A 24122-nucleotide genomic window follows, 5' to 3' on the forward strand; every position below is an offset into this window, starting at 1 on the left:
CTTCAATATGTAACTCGAACCGAGTTCTAGCATGCCTCGCCAGATTTCGCTCTGTTCAAAAGTATATTCATTGCTATCTTAATTTCAGAACAGTAAAAAAAAAAAAAATTGCCAAAACCTGACTAGACTTCCTTTGTAGTGTGTGTCTACTTTATTCCTCGATCTCCCACGGAGATGCGGAAGATAATACTGATAAGGAAATATTGACAACTCTACAGCGTTACCAGAATTGTTTCATTATTTCTGAGAAGTTCGCTCAACACTGATACTATCTGTTAGTATATCGGTTTTTTTTTTTTTTTTGGTAACATTTGGTCTTGACATGTAACATACTCCTTGGTTTAGTTGTTTTTCTACTGGAAGCCCAAGTGAAAAGTTATAAAACGTATTCCATATTAATACATGTTGTTAGTATTTTTAATGGAATTATTATTGTATTCCAATATGATTTATCGTTATAATTTTACTGATTCCCCCAACAATATTAACCAAAAACATAACTTGTGCATTTCTGTCTGGCAAAATGAATATATTAGCAAGGAAACAGAAAAAGCCTCTTTACCTCAAGTGAAACATTATGCTACTCCGCATGTCACGGGTTTGAACGTTTTCCTTAGATAGCAAGGTGATGCATGAAGGGTCATAATTTTTTGCTATTGCTGTATCATTACAGTTGTTAGCATAATTATCCTTCGAACCAGTGGCCTATGGATGTCTGCAAGAAATTTTCCAGCTACAGTCCACCGCTCTACCAACTGAGATATCGAAGGAACTAGCAGATCCGTGAAAGCTTAGGAATATAAAAGCCAGATAATGGTTACCTGGCAACTCACGTTGCTTCTTACTCTAAAGGACCTTCCCCCCGCGCTCACAGGTCGTTCTTTGCAACGGCACTCCATGAATATGGTCTTCCCATACCCACCTTCTTCGAGGAGTTTGACACTGTCAATATATATATATATATATATATATATATATATATGTCAATATATATATATATATATATATACAGTATGTATGTATGTGTGTGTGTATATATATATATATATATATATATATATATATATATATATATATATATATATATATATATATATATATATATATATATATATATAATATTATGAAATACTTTACGTACAAGACTCTCACATTATAGTTTACGGGACCCCCGTTGTTTTGTTAATCATGAAAGTGGTTGATATCAGGAAATGCAAAATTCCACTTCACTTCATTTCTTTTGTTAACGTATTTCGTATGTTCATGTTTATTTATTTGGTTATTTATTTCTGGTCTTATATGTCCTTTTATCTTTACTTTGTGGAGTCTCGCTTTTCAAATAACGATGTCTTTTTCCATGTCAATAATAATAATAATAATAATAATAATAATAATAATAATAATAATAATAATAATAATAATAATAATAATAATAATAATAATAAACAATTCACTGAATGGAATTAAATTTTTCTCATTTATTTTTTCTATTTCCTCACTAGAAAACATTACAGTAAATATAAGGTCATCATTATGCTGGGCTCGGAAGATGTTTAATTTGGTTGTTATTATTATTATTATTATTATTATTATTAAGAAGATAAACCCTATTCCAATGGAACAAACCTACAGGGGCCATTGGCATGAAATTCAAGCTTCCAAAGAATAAATTTTCTCGGAGAAAATGACTCGAGCGGCGGGAATGGATTTCGTACTGTGCAGCGAAATGTTGAGTTGCCAAGTACTAGTTATTTATTAGTTATATATTCGTAGGCTTTCACTTGCTTGCCAGTTCCTTCGATAGCTCAGTTGGTAGAGCGGTGGACTGTAGGTGGAAATAAACGAACAGACATCCATAGGTCACTGGTTCAAATCCGGTTCGAAGGAAAACAATTTTGCAGAATTCAAATAAAAAACTAAAACGTTATTTCGTGTGGCACCAATTATCAATGCTAATTTCCTCTACATTTAAATTCATAAATTAAATTAAATCAAACATGGCATTAAAAAGTGGACATTATCGTATTTTGCGATCACAATATATTCTTCAGAAATCATACCACTATCTAGTAGAATATACTACGGTGCATGATTCAAAGGAAGAAAATTTCATTTGCTCTGACGTAAAATAATATCTCATCTCCATATGCTTATCTGGAGAAGAAACACTTACGATATTCGCCTGCCAAATGAAATTTCACGTGACGATATTTCCTTTTCTTGTTTGTTATTTTCTAATTGCCCATTTAATTCGACAAAATTGTTTTCCTTCGAACCGGATTTGAACCAGTGACCTATGGATGTCTGTTCGTGCATTTCCAACTACAGTCCACCGCTCTACCAACTGAGCTATCGAAGGAACTAATGTAAAAGTGAAAGTTTAGGAATATAAAACCCAGATAATAGTTACCTGGCAACTTCACACGTTGAAGGACCTACCCTCCATACTCACAAGTCATTCTTTGCAAACGGCTCCCCATGAATATAGTCTTCCAAAACCCACCCTCGTCAATGGATGGTAGTTTTACATCTGTCACTGCACACAGACACACACACATTAAAATTCATTAGCTCGAAGTAACATACAATTATATACTCTTGGTACATCTAGCCATCTGAATTTTTCTATCCTGTTTAAGCAAAATATTTTGAAATAGTTGACGTACTCAGCTGGCATACGATGTAACACAAGTTTTTCTGTTTACTGCTAATTATGAAAGTGATTGGTATCAGGAAATGCAGAATTCCTCTTCACTTTGTTTGTTTTGCTATTGTATTTTGTGTGTCTATGTTTGATTCAGTTTCTTATTTATTTCATGTCTGATGTGTTTTTTTTATTTTTACTCTGTGAAGTCTCGCTTTTCAAATAATGATGATGTCTTTTTCATGTGAATATTTATAATAATAATAATAATAATAATAATAATAATAATAATAATAATAATAATAATAATAATAATAATAATAATAATAATGTCTTCACTGCATAAAATGAAATTGTTCTCAAGTCTCTTTTCCCTTCCTTTCTAAAATAAATAGAATATAGTGGCATCATTATGTTCGGCTAGGAGGTGTTCAATTTGGTTATCATAATCATTATTATTATTCAGAAGATAAACCCTATTCATATGGAACAAGCCCACAGGGGCCAATGACATGAAATTCAAGCTGCTTAAGAATACGGTGTTCATTTGAAAGAAATTCCAGACGATAATAGGAAGTTCAGATGTATTGCAAAGAATATAAATATTTTTTGAGAAAATGACTCGAGTGGCGGGAATGGACTTCGTACCGTGAAGCGACATGTTGAGTTGCCATGTAGTGGTTATTTCTTAGTTATATTCTTAGGCTTTCACTTACTTGCCAGTTCCTTCGATAGCTCAGTTGGTAGAGCGGTGGACTGTAGTTGGAAATGTACAAACAGACATCCATAGGTCACTGGTTCAAATCCGGTTCGAAGGAAAATTTTATCGAATTCAATGGTCAATAAAATGTTACAAATTAAAACATTATTTCTTCGGGCACTTCTTCATCCCGGTTGACTGAGATATATGGCTTATCAGTGCTAATTTTCACTAACTTTAGATTCATAAAAGGCTGTTAAATTAAAGCAATATGGCATTAAATGTAGTCATTATCGTATTTTACGATCACAATATATTCTTCAGAAGTCATACCATTATTATCTAGTAGAATATATTACAGCACACAATTTAAAGGAATAATATTTCATTTGCTCTGACGTAAATAGGTCTCATTTTATATGCTTATCTGAGGAAGAAATACTTAACATATTCGTCTGCCAGATGAAATTTCACAAGACGATATTTTGTTTTCATGCTTGTTATTTCCCAATAAAAATGACCTATTCAAATCGACAAAACAGTTTTCCTTCGAACCGGATTTGAACCAGTGACCTATGGATGTCTGTTTGTACATTTCCAACTACAGTCCACCGCTCTACCAACTGAGCTATCGAAGGAACTGACGAAGAAATGAAAGCCAAAGAATATAACTAAAAATAACGACTACTTGGCAACTCAACATATCGCCCCACGGTACGAAGTCCATGCCCGCCACTTGAGTCATTTTCTTAAAAAAAATCGACATTCTTCGCAATGCATCGCCACTGACCAAGTTAAACACCTTCCTGGCCAAATATAATGATACCCTTGTATTTTAGTTTCTTTAAAAAAAAGAAAAGAACAGGAGGCTGATGAAAATTTTAACTGTATCCGTAAAGCGTGTGTTGTTATTATTATTAAAGAAAAATATTATTAATATAAAGGAAATTATTATTATTATTATTATTATTATTATTATTATTATTATTATCATTATTATTAAAAACATCTCGTGGAGACAACAATATTATTAAAAAAAACAAGGCTCAGCAAAATAAAGACACTTAAGATCAGAAATGAATAGACAAATAAGTAACCTAATAAATAAGCAAGACACAACATGACAAATAAAGTTAAGAAGAACGTGGTTTTTCCTGATAGCAACCCTTTCATAATTAACAATACAACAAGACATTTTATGCATCCACATACGCCAGCCGAGTATGGAGATTATTTTAGAATATTATCCTTAAACAGGACGGAAAGATTCAAACGTTCGGGTTGGAACAAAGGTAAATGTACGTTACTTAGAACTAATGAGTTTCAATATTTTCTTGTACTGTGCCTGACTTCCGAAGCGTTATCATATGACCTCGTCTTTAAAAAATTTGTTTTCCTTCGAATTGAACTTATATCAGTGACTTATGAATGTCTGTCTAACATTTCCCAATTACAGTTCACCCTGGCTAAAAGCTAAACTAACGAACTACCAATAGAATGAAAGTCTCAGAATATCTATTGAAAATAAATTGTTTATTGCTTACTGATCCCATTTTTTCCCCCAGTTTGAAGGTTATTCTTGCCTTCGTGGTGTCACTTACTCAGAAGCTGCCGTTCTTTACGGCTGCTCCTCATAAGTTAGAAGTTAAGCCTTTCTAACGAACACTCTAACCGGCAAACAAACAAACTTTTCTACATCGAATAACCATAATAAAGCAAGCGAAGAGCCAAATGTTTTCGTCACAACAAGTGAATACGTTCCCTTTCGTATTCATTCACTCCGGTTGTACGTCACCAAGACTCATGAAAAATATTTACAGTTATCGCATAATTACGCTCAGGGTGTTACTAAGGGGGTGGGGGGAGGGCCGCCCGGTGGCACTGTCCGGGGGGCGGCACTCTGGCATCTTTCGAGCCAGTTATGAGAGAAGCTTCTGCAGGTTTAAACTAACCAAAAACTATCCAAGATCAAATGTGAGTCAGCTCAGATTGTCAAACCTCGCGATTTTATAAACAGCATGAAATTACTAATCAGTTGGATTTTGATGTTATCAGAGAATTCGCTTCTAACACTGCTCGTAGGGTTCCGTTGTAAATAGAATAAATGACTGAGATGTTAAGGCTTAAAATGTGCGTTTAATTTTCACCACTTTAGTACTTTTTAGCACGGGAAAGGGGCGGCACTTTCAAAGTCCGCCCCCGGCGCCACTAAAGCTAGTTACGCCGTTGATTACGCTTATTAACAAAAGCACTATCCTTCGAACCGGATTTGAACCAGTGACCTATGGATGTCTGTTTGTAAATTTCCAACTACAGTCCACCGCTCTACCAACTGAGCTATCGAAGGAACCATCAGTCTACAGAAAGTTGTATGTATATAAAGGAAAAAAACAATGAATTGGCAACTCTACATGATGAGACCGAGTTTTAAGAAACGAAAATACGTCTCGCCAGCGCCACGCATTCAAAAAGAAGACATTCCTTTCAACGGATCTTCATCAACAAAGCTGATGTCATTTTTATTCACTCAGGGCGTCTCAATAGACCAGAAACATTTTTCCCATATCTGTTTGCCCTTGGCTTGGAGTAAACACTGCAGGAATTTTATAATCCATTTTAAAGAACTTTATTTATTTAACATTTGGCAATATCCCCCATGAAATATGCGGTCCTCCAGGTAACAAACTAGGTTGATGCAATTTGGGGTGCTTGATGGAAATTCCAAACACATTTCATCAGCAACATATTTTTACAGTGAAGAATTCTAAATCTGTGAACTGGTAATCTTCTGTACTTCTTTTAAATGACTGTTACGTGTAACAGAAGTAGTAGTAGTAGTAGTAGTAGTAGTAGTAGCAGTAAAATGAGACGCCTTAAGAACATTATAGGCTAAGAAGGTAGGATGGGGAACGGTAGCACTGATATCAATATTGCAATTATATATGTCAGAAAATAAAATCTATAAATAGATATACAAAGAACTCTAAAAATGCCAAAATCAACAATCATCGAATCTACAGCAACGAATTGTTAATAACAATCATAGTATATCCAATACACGGTTGACTTCACGGACCCGGTGCCTGACAATAGCGATCGCGTTTACCGGTTGCAAAACGACCTGTGTCACAAGTCACCAGCCCAGGTGTAAACGTGAGCCTTTCCTATCTTGTAAATGGAAGCCAGCCAAGGTGACAGGCGTTTGCATATTGGCCTTTAGAATTGGTAATCTAAGCCAAACAACACCTTCAGGAAGAAGGATTCCGAGGGAAGGAATTCTCAAGGATCAACGCGGGGTAGTGATGCAAGGCGAGAAAGGAGCGTGAGGTGAGCGGGTATACAATTCAGTGAGTGTGTGTGTGTGTGGTATGTGTATATGTATATGTATATACACACACACACACACACACACACACACACATATATATATATATATATATATATATATATATATATATATATATATATATATATATATATATATATATATATATATACAAAGTACGTTAATGCATCCTTGACATGCCTTGTTAAAAGGTAATAATAAAGGTATTGTTATTTAAAATTTAAATCATTTCTCTCTCTCTCTCTCTCTCTCTCTCTCTCTCTCTCTCTCTCTCTCTCTCTCTCTCTCTCTCTCATATTATTTATCTGAGTTTTTAGTTTATCTTTATATACATAAATATTTACATATTTATATAAATATTAGATAAATAGATAGATAGATATATGATATAAGTATGATATATATATATATATATATATATATATATATATATATATATATATATCTAATATTTATATAAAATATAATGTATTTATGTATATAACGATAAACTAAAAAGTCAGATAAATAATAGGAGAGAGAGAGAGAGAGAGAGAGAGAGAGAGAGAGAGAGAGAGAGAGAGAGAGAGAGAGAGAGAGAGAGAGAGAGAGAGATTTAAATTTTAAACGACAATTACTTTTATTATTACCTAATTAACAAGGCATGCCAAGAATGCATTAACGTACTTCATATTCATCATCAAGATACAAAGGGAAGCAATCGATCCAATCTTATGGCTTTTCCATTATGATTACGGTCTAGTTTCGTTATTGATAACATCCTAATTTCACCAACAATGATAGGACAATATAATGTGCAATTTGGAATGACATTAAAATAAGTATGGCTTTTGTATCTTACTGAAATAAACTTGAAAGAAAGTGTCAAGTGGTAATGTAACAGCAAATGATATGACAATCTATGTACTTTGTCAGGCTCTGTTAACACGCTGCGACCCCAAGTGAGCGTTGCGGAGTTTCTTCACAATAGGAAATAAATACCACGATCAATCAAAGATTTTTCTTTCAGTTATCATGGATGTACAAGAAACAGTTTCTATTTGGACAATGTTATCGGAGAAAATGACAAAGGCATAAACAAAGATGTCGTTGGGTGTATCTTGTTTTGAATCATACAATTACACAAGGAAGGTTCTTATCCTTATATATATCCAAAACTAAGAGAATGCGAATCATAATTTTTAAGTTCTTTTTACAATGACCGAAGAATCATTTGACGATTCCCTTCCGGTGAATAAAGCTGACATTTCATCTAGTGAATTGAATTGAATATAGAATTTAGGCCAAACGCCAAGCACTGGGACCGAAGAGGTCATTCAGTGCTGAAACGCAAATTGACAGTAACAGGAGGAAAACCTCGCAGTTGCACTATGAATCAATTGTTAGGAGAGGGGGGGAAAGTAAGATGGAAGAAAGAGAATATGAAAGGATGTACAGTAAAAGGAACGAAAGGGGATGCAGCTAGGGGCCGAAGGCACGCTGCAAAGAACCTTAATGCTACGTTCACACATTCACGTATCAAGGCACGCATGCCCACGCACGGCCACGAACGGGGCAGAGCCAGAGAGTACGTAAAAACAACGCAAACACAACGTAAATGTACCGTAAGTACTGTGTAAATGCGCAGCATGTGGCGCGACCGTTCACGGACCACCTGGCCGTGCGCCGAGGGGCAGGAACCTTTGGCCTGCTCGAAACCCTGCGGGGTGGCCAGGTCAACTGTCAGGTAGCGTGGCCCGACCTGCACAGAGTGGCGCCACCAGCTGGCTGGGCGCGCAGCTGCCACCGTTACTTGGGGGCACACGCTGCCCCAGGGCACTGCGTGGCTGTCAGAATGGCGTGGGAGTAGACGCGGCAATGCTGCCGCACCCCCGCAACCACGTAGATGTGGCAACGCTTTGACCTGGGATAAAGGGGCAGGTGGCGCACTTCCAGGTCAGTGCTTCTCCGGCCAGCATCCTGTTGCTATCTCCTCAGCGCCTCCGTCTTCGCCGTCCACTGCAGCAGCCAAGATGCCCAAAGGACCCATGCTGAAGAGGACCAGGAAAGGGGCCCTGAGAACTCCAGGAGCCCTGGCAGCTGGAGTTGCCCCACGCAAAGCCTCCTAAAGCTGATGGTCCCCCTTCAGGCAGCGATGCTGTTGTGCTGCAGCTCGAGGCCGACGAGCTCGTGACAGAGAGCGACCTAGAGGAGGAGGAGGAAGAGGACCTTGCCTCGCCCACGAGAGCGACCCGCCACCGCCACCGACGACAACGCCAACGAGGGGGATGCCGAACGACACCAAAAAGCACTCCTGATGGAGATGGCCCTACAGGAGGCCGCAAGAAGAACCCGTCAGTGATCCTCTCGGAGGAAAAATGAGAGGCTAGTTGGCGAGTGGCTGGAGACCGAGGCCGAGTTCATATATAACAAGGGCCTCACAGCCTACAAGGATAAGGCCAAGGTGTGGAGGGCCTTCGAAGAGAAGGGCCAGTCACTTGTTCCTCCCCGTGAGTGGCCATGAACTGAGGACGTGGTTTACGTCCTCAGGAGTCGTTTTGGGCGGCTTACGGCGGAGAAGAGTGGCCAAGGGGGCGGCAGACGGCTGACGGACCGGGAGAAATGGATACTCAACATTTTCCACTTCCTGAAGCCACACATTGTGCATCAAAGGAAGCCAAAGGTGTTGGGACTTCCCATGGTATGTTTGTTTTAATGTGTTTCCATGCATAATTATTACTGAATATAATGTTATTACATAGTTTCCATGCATTCAATGTACATTTTATACCATGTTCTCATATATGTCGCTCCTCTTTTTACAGGCTGCCTGTGCTGCTGCCACCCTCCCTGCTGCCGCCCTCCCTACCCAAGTTCTGGACCTGCCTGCTCATGTTTCTTCTGGTCCGACACCGACGCCCACGCCCTCTCCGGTTGATCGAGCAACAACCAAGGCTCGGAAACACCAAGTTTCCGAGCTGTTCGACGTCGCCTTCACGAGGGCAGAGGCCCTCCGGGACGATATGCTGACGACTGTCGACCCACCTCCTCGTAACCCCCGCGTCCTCTACTGGAGGAAGTTCTTTCAAGAGGTCGAGGATGAGTGCGCACAGGTGTCAGAACAGCTGGGCCTGCACCTGAAAATGGAGGTGCTTGGTGCCATTCAAAGGTACATCCATGCCACCAAAGAGGGCTCCACGGTGCCGTCGAGGGCCATGATGACCCACACCATGGCAGTGACAGCAGAGTGTCAGGCACCTGCAGTTCCTGCCAGCCTGTCGGCATCGCAGCAGCAGCGGGCACTCACTGCACAGCAGCTGGCGCTCCTGCAAGCACAGTTGGTGACATCCACACCAAAAGATCTCAGCAACCTGTCGCTTGACACGACATTCCTTAACAATTTACAGAGCTAATGTATATACTGTTGTTTTTCCTTTTGCTTTTATGTATGTGTATGTTTCTGTTTTATATTAAATAAATATATTTTGCAATATCATGTCTAGCTCTATCCTCTGCTCAAATATCATGTATTCAATGAAGTAGCTATAATGCAAGTACACAAATAAAGAAGGCAAAATGAACCCGAATACACTAACATTTCATTATTGACTTTGAAATAAGTTCAAAATACTTTATGTAACATATGTGCACAGAAGCAAAATGACAACAGGCCAAATATTAGCAAGTCATATAAAATGTCACAAATATCGGGGAGAAGGTAGTTTCAAAAGATAGAATTTTCATATCAGAATATCAACAATGTAAATGCTAAGAGCAGGTACTTTCAAGAACATAGAATTATCACCTCAGAATAAAAACAATGTTAAGAGAAGGTACTTTCAAAAATGATAGAATTATCATATCAGAATAGATTCCATGTTAAGAAATTATTAAAAGGGCAAAATAACTACATCTTCTTTCTTTTATTTATATATATGTTTGTTTCATATTTATTAAACATGCATTTGCAATGTCATGGCCCGCTCTATCCTCTTCCCATTTACCAAGTATTGATGAGAGTAATATATCATGGATTTGAACAATATCTTTTATTAAATCAACTAAAATAAACGGAAGTACACAAATGCACAAGGCAAAATAATCCTGAATTGATACATTATTGATTATTAAATAAGTCCAAAATAAATACAGGAACAGAATAGAAACAATGTTAAGAGAAGGTACTTTCAAAAATGATAGAATTATCATATCAGAATAGATTCCATGTTAAGAAATTATTAAAAAGGGCAAAATAACTACATCTTCTTTCTTTTATTTATATGTATGTTTGTTTCATATTGATTAAACATAAATTTGCAAAGTCATGTAGAAGGGCTCTATCCTCTTCCCAATTACCAAGTATTGATGAGAGTAATATATCATAGATTTGAGCAATATCTTTTATTAAATCAACTAAAACAAACAAAAGTACACAAATGCACAGGGCAAAATAATCCTGAATTGATACATTATTGAATTTTAAATAAGTCCAAAATATATGCAGGAACAGACATTTAAGTAATTACAACAATCAGGTATGCATGAGAGCTAAATCATGTTCTCCTGCCAGTGCACGGAGCCTTCAGCCGCTGAAAAGTATTCCTTCAGCAAGTTACGCTGTTCCTTTGCATCCCTCGTTGCAGTGTTGCCGGTCACGGTTGGAAGGGCTGCTCCTAAGGACGGGTCACTCCTCCAGCTACCAGGGATGACAGCATGTGTGACAGGGTGCTCCTGATCTCCTTCTTGTCTTCGTGCATTTCTTCTTATGATCATATTGTGCAGAACACATGCAGACATCACTAATGGCTCTATATGGTCAGGCTTCAAGCATATTGCAGTGTGGAATACTCGGAATCTGTTTACCAGAATCCCAAAGGCGTTCTCCACCGCCCTGCGTGCCCTACTTAACCTGTAGTTGTAAATCCGTTCCTCCTTGCTAAGTCCTCTTTTGGGGTAGGGCTTCATAAGGTAATTCCTCAGGGGGAAGGCATCATCGCCAACTAGGAAGTAGGGCACAGGAGATCCATTAGGTTGACCTGGCAGGGCATCCGGTTGGGGAAGATTTGCTTCCTCTTGCAACAGCATTTCTGCCAGTCGGGTCTGGGCAAATACACCACCATCTGACTCTGACCCAATGGCTCCCACGTCGACGTACAGGAACTTGTATGAAGCATCAGCAACTGCAAGTAATACCATGGAGTAGAACTTCTTGTAGTTGAAGTAATGCGTACCGCCCTTGGGAGGGTTACGGAGCCTAATGTGCTTCCCATCTATAGCTCCAATTACCTCCTGCCACGCTTCAGGTGTTTGTGGCACCTGCAGTTCCTCATCCCCGAAGGCAGCAACAATGGCCCTGCAGGTCTCTGGTACAATGAGACTAATGGTGTTGTGGGCTACCCGGAACGAATATTGCAGACTCTTGTATGAATCACCTGTAGCGAGGCGCGAGAGGTGATAGCAACACGTAGGCCTGGCTCAATGGGTTTCCTCCAGAATGTCACTTTCTTCTGAATGTGGGGTGTGACTTGTTCAACAATTTCATTGAAGAGGGCCTTGTCAATCCGGGTAAAATTTCTGTACAGCTCTGGGGCTTCGGTTGACAACTCCGCCATCAGGTTGTCATAATGACCTTGCTCCATCCTTTTCTGCAGGTACGGCCACGCCCCACACCCTCCTTGGGCGCCTTTTTTTCTGCCCTAAGTGCTTTGCAGCAATCATTGCAAGCTCCAGCAATAACATGACGTGCACATACTCAATGACAAGTGGCAACAATTCTGGTCTATCCGTACGTGCTATAGCTATGAGTTGACGCATTTCAGCTATGTTGTCCATGTTGCTTCAGCACGTTGGTAGTATGTCTTGTCGCTGTGGTATTACGGCATTGAAAAGCTCACATGTGCAGCTGCCGGCCTTTATATAGCTGGGGTTTAACCCCGCAGTACGTGGGGCCAACGTGACGTTTTGCGAACTCAGTTACGCAGAACGTAACACACACGGATATCGACGTTGGTGTTACGTGCTCTGCCACGCACTACTTCTGCCTGCGCGCCGCTTGTTTGTCAGCGTCACGTCACCCTTACGCAGTGCTTACATTTGCGGCGCACTATAATAATACGCATGCATCACGCACATCGTCCCGTGACACGTATCCAGTTGGGCGGGGTCTATTTTTCACAGATGCGCAAGTTTCACCAATTCCGGCTGTGCGTGCGCATGCGTGCCTTGATACGTGAATGTGAGAACTTAGCATAAGTAAAGTCTACAGTGCCCCGCACGAGATGCAGTGAGACCAAGATAAGGGAATCAATTTGACCAAAAGAAAAACCCTGATAACTCTAACGTAGGTAATTTTTTGTTGCATGTTCCGGCAAAAGCGCAAGCACGACTGATGTGAACGGTTACACAGAAACACGTGTACCTCGATGCGCCAAACTGGCGAGCCCTAGCGTCGGAAACTCGGATATTGCGTTAGACGCCGCGTTGAGAGAGAGAGAGAGAGAGAGAAGAGAGAGAGAACCGTCCGCTTTGTGTGTGAACACTCATGAGACCCTTAGCGGGTCCTGATAAGACCTAGGATCCAGTAACACTGTTTGTCAGTGTCAGTTATTTTGTTAAATTTGTTAAAACTCTTAAGTTCATTTTTCTATCGACAGCAGAGGGTATGAACTTCAAGTAATCAATATCTATTTTTTTATTGTTGTAAAACATATCTTTGACAAACATTATGTAAAGTGTAATGAAGATTACTCAAAATACTTAAACATTCAATAAGTGAAAAGAAATTTGTCCTATATATATTTACAATAGTGCTAATGGTCCTTTGTTTACAACCTGTAAATCATGGGTCATGGCTCACTTTACGCGGTCGACCCGGGTGATTCATCATTAATCCCCTGGCTGGCCGACCTGTTTTAGTGGGTCCTGATAAGACCCAGCTGACTTCGGAAAGCGCGCTTGGAGTCGCCACAATTAAAATCACTTCGTGTCAACCAGGATTAATAGAGTACAGGGTTGGTCCGCCTCTGACCAAACAAGGAGAATCTCGTGCATGTCGTCGTGTGTCTGCATTTGATCTAGGTTCAGACAAAGAATGGTCATCAGTCAGTATTTGACCTTACCAGAGTGAAGAACAAGGAAGCTCTCCTAACCCGGACTAAGGAGGTCAGTCCTTTTAATCTCGACGACCTGACCAAAACCATGGCTACTTGTTCCGTGTATGGATGCAGATCTAGTCAGAGGCGACAGGAAAATACGAACGTGAAATTTCATCGTTTTCCTAAAGACCACGAAGTGCAACAGAAGTGGCTGCAGTTTTGCAACATCACTCCTATTAATACTAAAAATGCAAGAGTCTGTAGCCTGCATTTTGAATCTAACAACTATAAAAGAAATTTCAAGTACGAGCTCCTTCAGCTGCCAACTCCAAGAAATGCAAATTTCTTGCAAGAGGGTGCTGTCCCTACTCTCAGTCTACCGACATTGAATGCCAAGCTTTGAATCCGACAAAGTTTAATTCTTATTAAATCAGACCAGTTACAAGAATATCTACAAGTCATCGTAATCTTTACTATTATTATTATTATATTATTGCGATGTGTGTGAGTGCATCATAAAGCATATCACATGTCGTATCTTTCAGTTATAGAACTGAAACTGCAAACATGCAAATAAGGATAGTCTCCAATATGCAAATTATTCACGTAACTATTATTATTATTATTATTATTATTATTATTATTATTATTATTACTGTTCAGTCTGTTTTACAGTGAATGCTGCAATTGAACGAAAGGAGAAAGGAATAGAAAATAAGAAGAGTAAGGAGTTTCCAGTGGAAACTTATGCAAGTCATCCCCTACAAAACCAGAACCGTTTGCAGGCTGAAGCGTTCAAAGAGATGATTCTTTTAAAGAAACAGATGCAAAGTTTGGTGGCCAACATAAATTTTGCTTTAAGTAAATTCTGCAGTGCGTCACAAATCGAATATTTGTTAAATGGGGCCCCTATACTGTACGTCGCTGGTCTGGTGATGAAACAAAATGCTATTACCTTGGGTAGTTTAAGCCCCAAAGCACATAAATATGAGCGGGAAATATGTAGATTACCATCTCCCTCGAAAACAACATTTAATCGACGGTTATCAAAGATGAATGTAAAACCAGCTACATTGTCATCATTCATAAATTTACTGACGATTCAAGCTGTGGCAATGCCTGAAACTGAGGGTTTATATATTATATATTATTTGACGAATGTAGTGTTGCTCAAGTATGGTCGTACGATAAAGGAAAAGATATTTTATACCCTCCAAAAAACCGGGTTCAGTGCGTCCATGATTCGGGGCTAATTAAGCCGTGATTTTAACTGTGATATCACTGAAGATACTTTGTTTCACATCATAAGGAAGGTTGAAGCAGCAGGGTATATTGTTGTTGGTATGGTCAATGATCTAGGCCCTACAAATGTAAAATTATGGAATAATTTAGGTATAGTACTAGAAAATTCCTCATTCATAAATCCATCTAGTACTGGTAGCGCGCCCCGCATCTCATCAAATTAGTACGAAACAATTTTCTAGATTCTGGCTTTCAGTTATCAAATGAGAGACGTGTACTGAGTGGATGTGTTAGAGAGCTTATCAAGAGAAGTGTGAGTGACCTAAAGACAACGCATCGCTTACCTGATAAACATTTTACTGTTGCTGGTGTTAAAAGAATGAATATAAGACTTGCAGCTCAACAACAGTCAGAGACAACTGCCAAGACTTTGAAATACTTTGGAGATAAAGGACTTTTGAAAAGCAAAGATTGGGATGAGACTAGTCAATTCATCCACCTGTACGACTCATAGTTTGATCTGATGAATTCCAGAGTGTCCTTGGACAAAAAACCATCCAGACAAACATATGGACTTCATCTTGAACAACAAAGAAACACATTAAACCGTATGATAGATGCGGCAAAGACTTTGAAAGTCACTGGAAGTAAGTGCAGGTATCAATTACAGAAAGGACTTGTCGTATCATTAGAGTCTTTACAAAAACTTTATGAAATGGCCAAGTCAAAGTATGGAACTTAATACATATTAACATCTGTTTCCTAGTGTAAAACAAAAAGGTGCTGCATATGAACATCCTTCAACTATATCTTTTAAATACAGAATTAGGCCGCATCTATTAGGAAAAGAAAGACAGCTGTTTGCAGAGAAACTGCAATATTGAAAAGAAAAATGAGGACATAACTATGGTACACGATGTATCGCAGTGTTCCAGGTAACAGTGTACAGGCAATTGATTATGACTAGAACAACTTAGACCAAGAACTGTGTTTACCTGCTATGCTGTTTGCCTCTCTTGATCCTGACGACTTAGAGATGGATGCTATAGCAGATAAAGATTGTGATAATGCTATACTCCCCTTAGAACTGGAAAATGAGGTGAAAACAGGACTGCGTGATCTTGGTGGTTATACAGCTTTTAGATTTCCACAGTTCCAACATGTCGGTTCTCATTAAAACCTGGGGAAGGGACATGGAATGAGGCAGCAAGCTGGGGTCAGGGAAAAGGTTTAATGTCACCAAGTGATTTTTTCTTCAGTGAACTTCAAAAAATGCAAAGACTTTTTGTTTGCTACCACGGAGAAAAATCACTGAAACCTGGCAAAGACGCTACCAAAAGTTTAATTTCCTACATGCATCACTATGTACATTTACCTAAAGAGGTGTTGACAGGGCTTAACTCCTTGAGAGTCGGTGACTCCGGAATCCTAATTATCTTTATTTAAGAACTTTTTAATAAAATGGCTATCCTTCGAACCGGATTTGAACCAGTGACCTATGGATGTCTGCTCAAGTTTTCCAACTACAGTCCACCGCTCTACCAACTGAGCTATCGAAGGAACTGGCTAACAAGAGAAAGTCTTACAATATAAATGCAAAATAACGGTTACTCGGCAACTCAGCTTGAGTCTTAAGAATCAGAGCTCCTGCTGTCGGCACCACAGACACGAAATATTGCCAATGTAACGGCGCTCCCCAACCAAGTCTCTCTTCCTTCGCAATAGCAAAGGCAAAACAAAGTCCTTCTTTTTCTCTGTTTCCCGACAGTCCGTCTGCTCAACCTGAAAATGGTGCATTATGTCATTTGGCCTCACATTCGGAAGATATATCGCATGCATTCTATATACCACTCTGTTGTATTTTATCTGTTATGAAATTATAATATTTGAAAGGTAACATGATATTTGGGTAATATTAACTGGCCGTTTTTCATCTTGATGCATGTGCTTATGGGAGAGCAACTCAATGTCCTTTTGCCAGGCTCAAAAAATAGCATAAAAAAAAAATTAAACAATGAAACAGGCATTTGCTTTACATTCACAGAACTGGGTGGTAACAATATCTATTCATAGAAAAAAAAAAGTTCAAACAAACTTTTGCTATAATCCTAAAACAGTGTCCCTGAAACAGGCAATAATGACACGTTAAAATAAAAAAACTTTCCATTCAATGTTTAGCATAACAAGCAGAAAATGCGCCGAAGGTTCTTCGGCACAATCGAGTTTTCTGTATTGCGTAAAATCAAGGCCACTGAAAACAGATCTATCTTTCGGTGGTCTCGGTATAATGCTGTATAAGCCGCGGCTCATGAAACTTTAACCACGGCCCGGTGGTGGCCTGGCCTATATCGTTGCCAGACGCACGAGTATGGCTAACTTTAACTTTATATAGAATAAAAACTATTGAGGCTAGAGGGTTGCAATTTGGCACGTTTGATGAATGGAGGGTAGATGATCAACATACCACTTTGCAGCCCTCTAGCCCAGTGGTTTTTAAGATCATAGGGTGGACAGAAAAAGTGCGGACGGAGAGACAAAGCCAGCGCAATAGCTTTCATTTCAGAAAACTAAAAATCGACAGCCGCCGATTTTTTCTTCGTATGAAAAACCCCAATGTAATGTCGTAACAGAGGTGTTTATCACGGTTCATACCTAATGACGACTAAACCTTTAAATGAAATTCAGTCACAAAGATTGTGTGCAAATTATTATAAACAAATATATTGTAATGAATTTCAGTGGAAAATATTCGTTTATTAGCCCAGTTTACTGCAATGAACTTAACTGGTTTGTGTGTGTATCTAAGAGAGAGAGAGAGAGAGAGAGAGAGAGAGAGAGAGAAAGAGAGAGAGAGAGAGAGAGAGAGTGTAGCTCAAAATTAATTTTATCCGCAAATTTTTCCTAGGGATTGTAATAAAGAGAGAGAGAGAGAGAGAGAGAGAGAGAGAGAGAGAGAGAGAGAGAGAGAGAGAGAGAGAGATTGTGCAACTCAAATATAAATTTTCTCAGCAGATTTACTGTTGCGTGTTCTGGCTAAAACGCCAGCGCGGCTGAATGGCATGACCGGTGATAGAAACACGTGGATCGTTGCACCAAACTGGCGGGCGATGGCGTTGGAAACTCGGGTATTGCGTTAGACGCTGCGTTAATAAAAAACGTCAGTTAGTACGTGAACACTCCAGTAAGACTTCCGTGGCTTCGAAACGCATGCTTGGAATCGCCGCGATTAAGATCGCCTCGTGTAAACAGGGCCTAGAACCTTGGAAATCGGTGACACCGGAATCATAATTATAATTATTATGTTTTTTTTTTTTTTTTTTTTTTTTTAAATAAAATGGCTATCCTTCGAACCGGATTTGAACCAGTGACCTATGGATGTCTGTTCACGTTTTCCAACTACAGTCCACCGCTCTACCAACTGAGCTATCGAAGGCCCTGACAACATTAGGAAAGTCTTAGAATATACATGCAACATAACGTGTACTCGGCAACTCGGCTCTCCCAGCTGTCGGCACCACAGACTTAAAAGACAGTCTACGTAACGGCGCTCCACCAACCAGGTCTCGCTTCTTTCCCAACATCTAAAGCAAAACAAAGTCCTTCCTTTTGTAGCTATTTCCCGACAGTGTGTCTGCTCAACCTGAAAATGGTGCATTATATAATTTTGCCTCTGATTCGGGAGATATATCGCATGCATTATATATGTATAATTCCGATTTTTCATCTGTTATGAAATGAATGTCTGAAAGGTAACGTGAGATCTGGGTAATATTATTTGACTATTTTTCATTCTGAAGCTTCTAGGACAGTAACTCAATGTCCTTGTGCCTCGCTCAAAAAAAAATAATAAAAATAAATAAATAAAAAAGGATAAAAACATTTTGATGGTGCATTCTCTCTTGGGTAAACAATCACGGAACTGTGTGGGAGCATCTTTGCAACAGTAAAAAAAAAAAAATAAAAATTTGCTATAAACCTAAATTAGTATCCAGGAAACAGGCATGGATGTGTAATATGCCCATCATGACACTTAGAAATCATGAAAAATTAATTTTTTTTTTCCATTCAACGTTTAACATAAAAATCGATAACCGCCGATTTTTTGTTCATATGAAAAACCCTAATGCCACGTCGTAATAGAAGATCTCGGTTCATACCTCAGTGACTTATTATTAAACAAATTTTTCGTAATGATTTTCACTTAAAAGTATTAGTTCATTAGCTCAATTTATCGCACTGAACTTAACTGGTGTGTGTGTGTTTGTGTATGTGTGTGTGTGTGTGTATGTGTGTGTGTGTGTGTGTGTGTGTGTGTGTGTGTGTGTGTGTGTGTGTGTGTGTGTGTGAGAGAGAGAGAGAGAGAGAGAGAGAGAGAGAGAGAGAGACTCAAATATAATTTTCTCTGTAAATTTTTCATAGGGATTTTAATAACCTTCACCGGAGAGAGAGAGAGAGAGAGAGAGAGAGAGAGAGAGAGAGAGAGAGAGAGAGCTCATATGCAACTCCAAAACATCATAACCTAAAAAACTGAATTACCTCTGTCAAAAACAGAGTGTTTTAACAAAAATAAAAACACGCTGAAAGCTTTTGACGATTTTTCAAACTGGTCCCGTAAACGGATTTAGGTCCATCAAAGCAAGACTTCGGTGCAGTTAATAACAATATGAACGAACAGATTATTCCACGATACAGCGGAAATAGAGTAGGTTGTTATGATTTTTATTATCATTATCATCAAAATGAAAACTTTGAACAAGCCTTAAAAATCCATTACCTTGCAAACGTCAGCAGTATGGAGTGTCAAAATGCCATAATGATAAATTTGTAGTTAACAAAAACAAAAGATAAATATAAATGAATGAAAATCATATTTCGAATATGCTTTCTTATAAAAAGTATGATAAATGATTGCATGTGATAAATTATCAATCACGTTCCTTTCACTGTGTGACCCTCTAATTATTAACAATTGTTATTTATGCCAGGGATAAAGCCATCTATCATCTCGAATGTAAACGAAAACATAAGTGAATCACTGATGTAATGATAATTCATGATGCCTAATTGCGCATTACAACCCCATAATATATATAAAAAGAGTAGCAACTGCATAACTACGTCCTGTGCATACATAGGCTACCATGGGGCCAATCTTTTGCATGCATTCTCTCTCTCTCTCTCTCTCTCTCTCTCTCTCTCTCTCTCTCTCTCTCTCTCTCTCTCTCTCTCTTCTCCGTCAATAATCCTAAGCAGATATGTAATATGCCTTTTATGGCATGTTAAGCTCCTGATACAAAAATATTTTTTCTCTCGTAGATTTACAACATACAATTCAGAAGCTCCAGTCATGAAAAATAATTAAACGTAAACGCCATGACGTAACAGAGATATTATGACAGTCCGTACCTAATAGACAAGAAACATCATACAGCATTTACATCTAAGTAACTGCAGGGGTAAGCTGTTTGTATAATGAATTGGCGCTCTCTCTAAGATCCCGTGCTGGCAAAAGGCCGCCTTAATCTTAACTTTTTTGTCAGTATTTGTAGATGTACATTTATCATTACAAAATTAGATACTTAAAACTAGTTAATTAATGCTATAGAAACAAGAAATATATTTCTTGTTCATTTTTCGAATTACGAACTTATTCTTTAAAACTTCAGAAGTCAAGATATTTGCAGAAAGGTGAAATGCCTCCAGACATACCGTGACCAATGAAAGTTACCCTTGGAGACAGTTTTAAGCTGCTTATCTGTGGATTTAAGGCACATGGAGCTCTTCGAAATATAAGCTACAGCGCCAAAATGAGATGCCATGTTGACAGAAAATCTGATTCCGTTTCTTGTTATTGCATAAAAAACTTTATCAATCGTGAACCTGTGTAATTGACTTAGAATTCTGCTAACGAAAAAGACGATATATGATATCTGTAATGGGAGAAATAATGTTATCTCTTTGTTGTTGTTATAGATTTGGCAGATATGCGGAGACTAAACACACGTGGAGAGGACCAAACAGCCCCACCCGAGAGTTCATTTCATTTTGGTTTTTGGTATTGTGGGTCCTGGTAAGACCCAACTGACACCGGAACGCGCGCTTGGAGTCGCCACGATTGAAATCACTTCGCGTTTGGACCTTGGTGTTGACCAGGATTAATGGAGTACAGGGTTAGTCCGCTTCTGACCTATGACCATTCTTTATCTTAACCTCGACCAAATGCAGCCACACGACGACATGCACGAGAGTGTCCTTATTTTGGTCAGAAGCGGACTAACCCTGCACTTTATTAATCCTGGTTAACACCAAGTCCAAATGCGAAGTGATTTAATGAAACATGCTAATACTGGGACCCATAAATCATATGTAAAAGCAAGAGAAAGCAATGTTACGAGGTTTTTGGCCAGTACTTCATCTCAGCAAACCAAGCAGACTGACATCAACCAAAAAGCTACGGATTTGAAACTTCCAGTGTGCATTTCTTGCCATACCTCAATAAATTCTATTGGTCATATTGAGGAGGTAATAAACGAATGTGGAAAAAGCTGTAATTATAGTAAAAATACACTACGTGACCTGCAGCTACACCAAACAAAATGTAGCAACTTGATAAAGAATGTATTGGGCCCAGAGATGAAAAATCAGCTAATCACAGATATTGGATGCACCCCCTATTCCTTGATTATCAATGAATCAACCGATGTAACGACCAATAAACAACTGTGCATCGTAATTAGATATTATAGTCAAGTAAAAAGAAGTATGATATCTATATTCCTAGGTCTGGTTGTGCTAGAGGAAATCTGTTTTACACTGAATGCTGCAATAAAACGAAAGAAGGGATTTGAAAATGAGAAGAGTAAGGAGTTTCCAGTAGAAATTTATGCAAGTCATCCCCTACAAAACCAGAACCGTTTGCAGGCTGAGGCGTTTCCAGTGGAAATTTATGCAAGTTATCCCCTACAAAACCAGAACAGTTTGCAGGCTGAGGCGTTTCCAGTGGAAATTTATGCAAGTCATCCCCTACAAAACCAGAACCGTTTGCAGGCTGAGGCATTCAAAGAGAAAATCTTCGTATTGAAGATGTGCAAGAGGAACTGGAGGCTGTCAAAAAGCAAAGAGATGCTTTGCTAGAAGAAAAAGAAGAATGGCAGAAAGAGAGGATTCTGTTAAAAAAAGAGATGCAAAGTTTGGTAGCCATCATAAATTTTGCTTTAATTCTTCAGTGCGTCACAAATCGGATATTTGTTAAATGGGACCCCTATTCTTCGTTGGTCTGGTGATGAAATAGAAATGCTATTATCTTGCGTAGTTTAAGCCCCAAAGCAAATAAATATTAGCGGGAATTATTTAGATTACCATATCCCTCTAAGACAGTCAGAGATGAATGTAGGACGGACCAGGTATATTGTCATCATTCATAAATTTACTGAAGGCTAAAACTGTGGCAATGCCTGAAACTGACTGTTTACATATTACATCATTTGATGAATGCAGTATGGTCGTACGACAAGGAAAAGATATTTTATACCCTCCAAAACCGGGTTCAGTGTGTCATGATTCGGGGCTAACTAAGCCATGAAGGCAGTTAATATACCATGATTTTAACTGCGATATTACTAAAGATATTTTGTTTCACATCATAGGGAGGGATGAATAATTTATGTATAGGTCAATGAAAGGCCCTCATGTAAAATCCATCTAATTTACTGATGAGAAAAGTGTATTGTCCATTTACTGGTAGCGCGCCCAGCATCTCATCAAATTAGTACGAACAATTTTCTAGATTCTGGCTTTCAGTTATCAAATGAGAGACGTGTACTGAGTGGATGTGTTAGAGAGCTTATCAAGAGAAGTGTGAGTGACCTAAAGACAACGCATCGCTTATCCTGATAAACATATTACTGTTGCTGGTGTTAAAAGAATGAATATAAGACTTGCAGCTCAACAACAGTCAGAGACAACTACCATGAGACTTTGAAATACTGGAGACAAAGGACTTTTGAGAAGCAAAGAATGGGATGAGACTAGTCAATTCATCCACCTGTACAACTCATGGTTTGATCTGATGAATTCCAGAGTGCCCTTCGACAAAAATCCATCCAGACATACACATGGACTTCATCTTGAACAACAAAGAAACACATTAAACCGTGTGATAGATGCGGCAAAGACTTTGAAAGTCACTGGAAGTAAGTGCAGGTATCAATTTCAGAAAGGACTTCTTGTATCATTAGAGTATTAACAAAAACTTCATGAAATGGCCAAGTCAAAGTATGGAATTTTATACATATTAACATCTGTTTGCTAGTGTAAAACAAAAAGGTGCTGCATATGAACATCCTTCACCTATATCTTTTAAATACAGAATTAGGCCGCATCTATTAGGAAAAGAAAGCCAGCTGGTTGCATAGAACTGCAGTATTGAAAAGAAAAATGAGGACATAACTATGGTACATGATGTATCGTAGTGTCCCAGGTAACAGTGTACAGGCAACTGATTATGACCAGAACAACTTAGACCAAGAACTGTGTTTATCTGCTATGCTGTTTGCCTCTCTTGATCCTGATGACTTAGAGATGGATGCTATAGCAGATAAAGATTGTGATGATGCTATACTCCCCTTAGAACTGGAAAATGAGATGAAAACAGAAGGACTGCGTTATCTTGGTGGTTATATAGCTTTCAGATTTCCACAGTTCCAGCATCTCGGTTCTCATTAAAACCTGGGGACGGGACATGGAGTGAGGCAGCAAGGTGGGGTCAGGGAAAAGGTTTAATGTCACCAAGTGATTTTTTCTTCAGTGAACTTCAAAAAATGCAAAGACTTTTTGTTTGCTAACACGGAGAGAAATCACTGAAATCTCGCAAAGACGCTACCAAAACTTTAATTTCCTACATGCTTCACTACGTAAATTTACCCAAAGAGGTGTTGACAGGGCCTAACACCTTGAGAGTCGGTGACTCCGGAATCCTAATTATCTTCATTCAAGAATTTTTTAATAAAATGGCTATCCTTTGAACCGGATTTGAACCAGTGACCTATGGATGTCTGTTTAAGTTTTCCAACTACAGTCCACCGCTCTACCAACTGAGCTATCGAAGGAACTGGCTGA

The 24122-nt window shown here is 38.8% G+C and overlaps 8 non-coding genes across 8 annotated transcripts; 2 read left to right on the forward strand and 6 right to left on the reverse strand.

Annotated features, from left to right (window-relative positions):
• Nucleotides 1-1794: 1794 nt before the first annotated feature.
• Nucleotides 1795-1887, forward strand: TRNAY-GUA (transfer RNA tyrosine (anticodon GUA)). The gene is made up of 2 exons: nt 1795-1831; nt 1852-1887. It is a non-coding gene; the product is annotated as a tRNA-Tyr (tRNA).
• A 379-nt stretch (nt 1888-2266) lies between these two features.
• Nucleotides 2267-2359, reverse strand: TRNAY-GUA (transfer RNA tyrosine (anticodon GUA)). Its single transcript has 2 exons — nt 2323-2359; nt 2267-2302 (listed from the first exon to the last, which is right to left on the reverse strand). It is a non-coding gene; the product is annotated as a tRNA-Tyr (tRNA).
• Nucleotides 2360-3369: 1010 nt separating this feature from the next.
• TRNAY-GUA (transfer RNA tyrosine (anticodon GUA)) lies at nt 3370-3462 on the forward strand. Its single transcript has 2 exons — nt 3370-3406; nt 3427-3462. It is a non-coding gene; the product is annotated as a tRNA-Tyr (tRNA).
• Nucleotides 3463-3889: 427 nt separating this feature from the next.
• On the reverse strand, nt 3890-3982 carry TRNAY-GUA (transfer RNA tyrosine (anticodon GUA)). Its single transcript has 2 exons — nt 3946-3982; nt 3890-3925 (listed from the first exon to the last, which is right to left on the reverse strand). It is a non-coding gene; the product is annotated as a tRNA-Tyr (tRNA).
• Nucleotides 3983-5598: 1616 nt separating this feature from the next.
• On the reverse strand, nt 5599-5691 carry TRNAY-GUA (transfer RNA tyrosine (anticodon GUA)). The gene is made up of 2 exons: nt 5655-5691; nt 5599-5634 (listed from the first exon to the last, which is right to left on the reverse strand). It is a non-coding gene; the product is annotated as a tRNA-Tyr (tRNA).
• Nucleotides 5692-16473: 10782 nt separating this feature from the next.
• On the reverse strand, nt 16474-16565 carry TRNAY-GUA (transfer RNA tyrosine (anticodon GUA)). The gene is given in 2 exon segments: nt 16474-16509; nt 16529-16565. It is a non-coding gene; the product is annotated as a tRNA-Tyr (tRNA).
• Nucleotides 16566-18346: 1781 nt separating this feature from the next.
• TRNAY-GUA (transfer RNA tyrosine (anticodon GUA)) lies at nt 18347-18438 on the reverse strand. The gene is given in 2 exon segments: nt 18347-18382; nt 18402-18438. It is a non-coding gene; the product is annotated as a tRNA-Tyr (tRNA).
• A 5582-nt stretch (nt 18439-24020) lies between these two features.
• On the reverse strand, nt 24021-24112 carry TRNAY-GUA (transfer RNA tyrosine (anticodon GUA)). Its single transcript is given in 2 exon segments — nt 24021-24056; nt 24076-24112. It is a non-coding gene; the product is annotated as a tRNA-Tyr (tRNA).
• Between the last annotated feature and the right edge of the window lie 10 nt (nt 24113-24122).

Source organism: Macrobrachium rosenbergii, chromosome 41 (assembly GCF_040412425.1).
Source record: "Macrobrachium rosenbergii isolate ZJJX-2024 chromosome 41, ASM4041242v1, whole genome shotgun sequence".
In the NCBI taxonomy this organism is placed as follows: Eukaryota; Metazoa; Arthropoda; class Malacostraca; order Decapoda; family Palaemonidae; genus Macrobrachium; species Macrobrachium rosenbergii.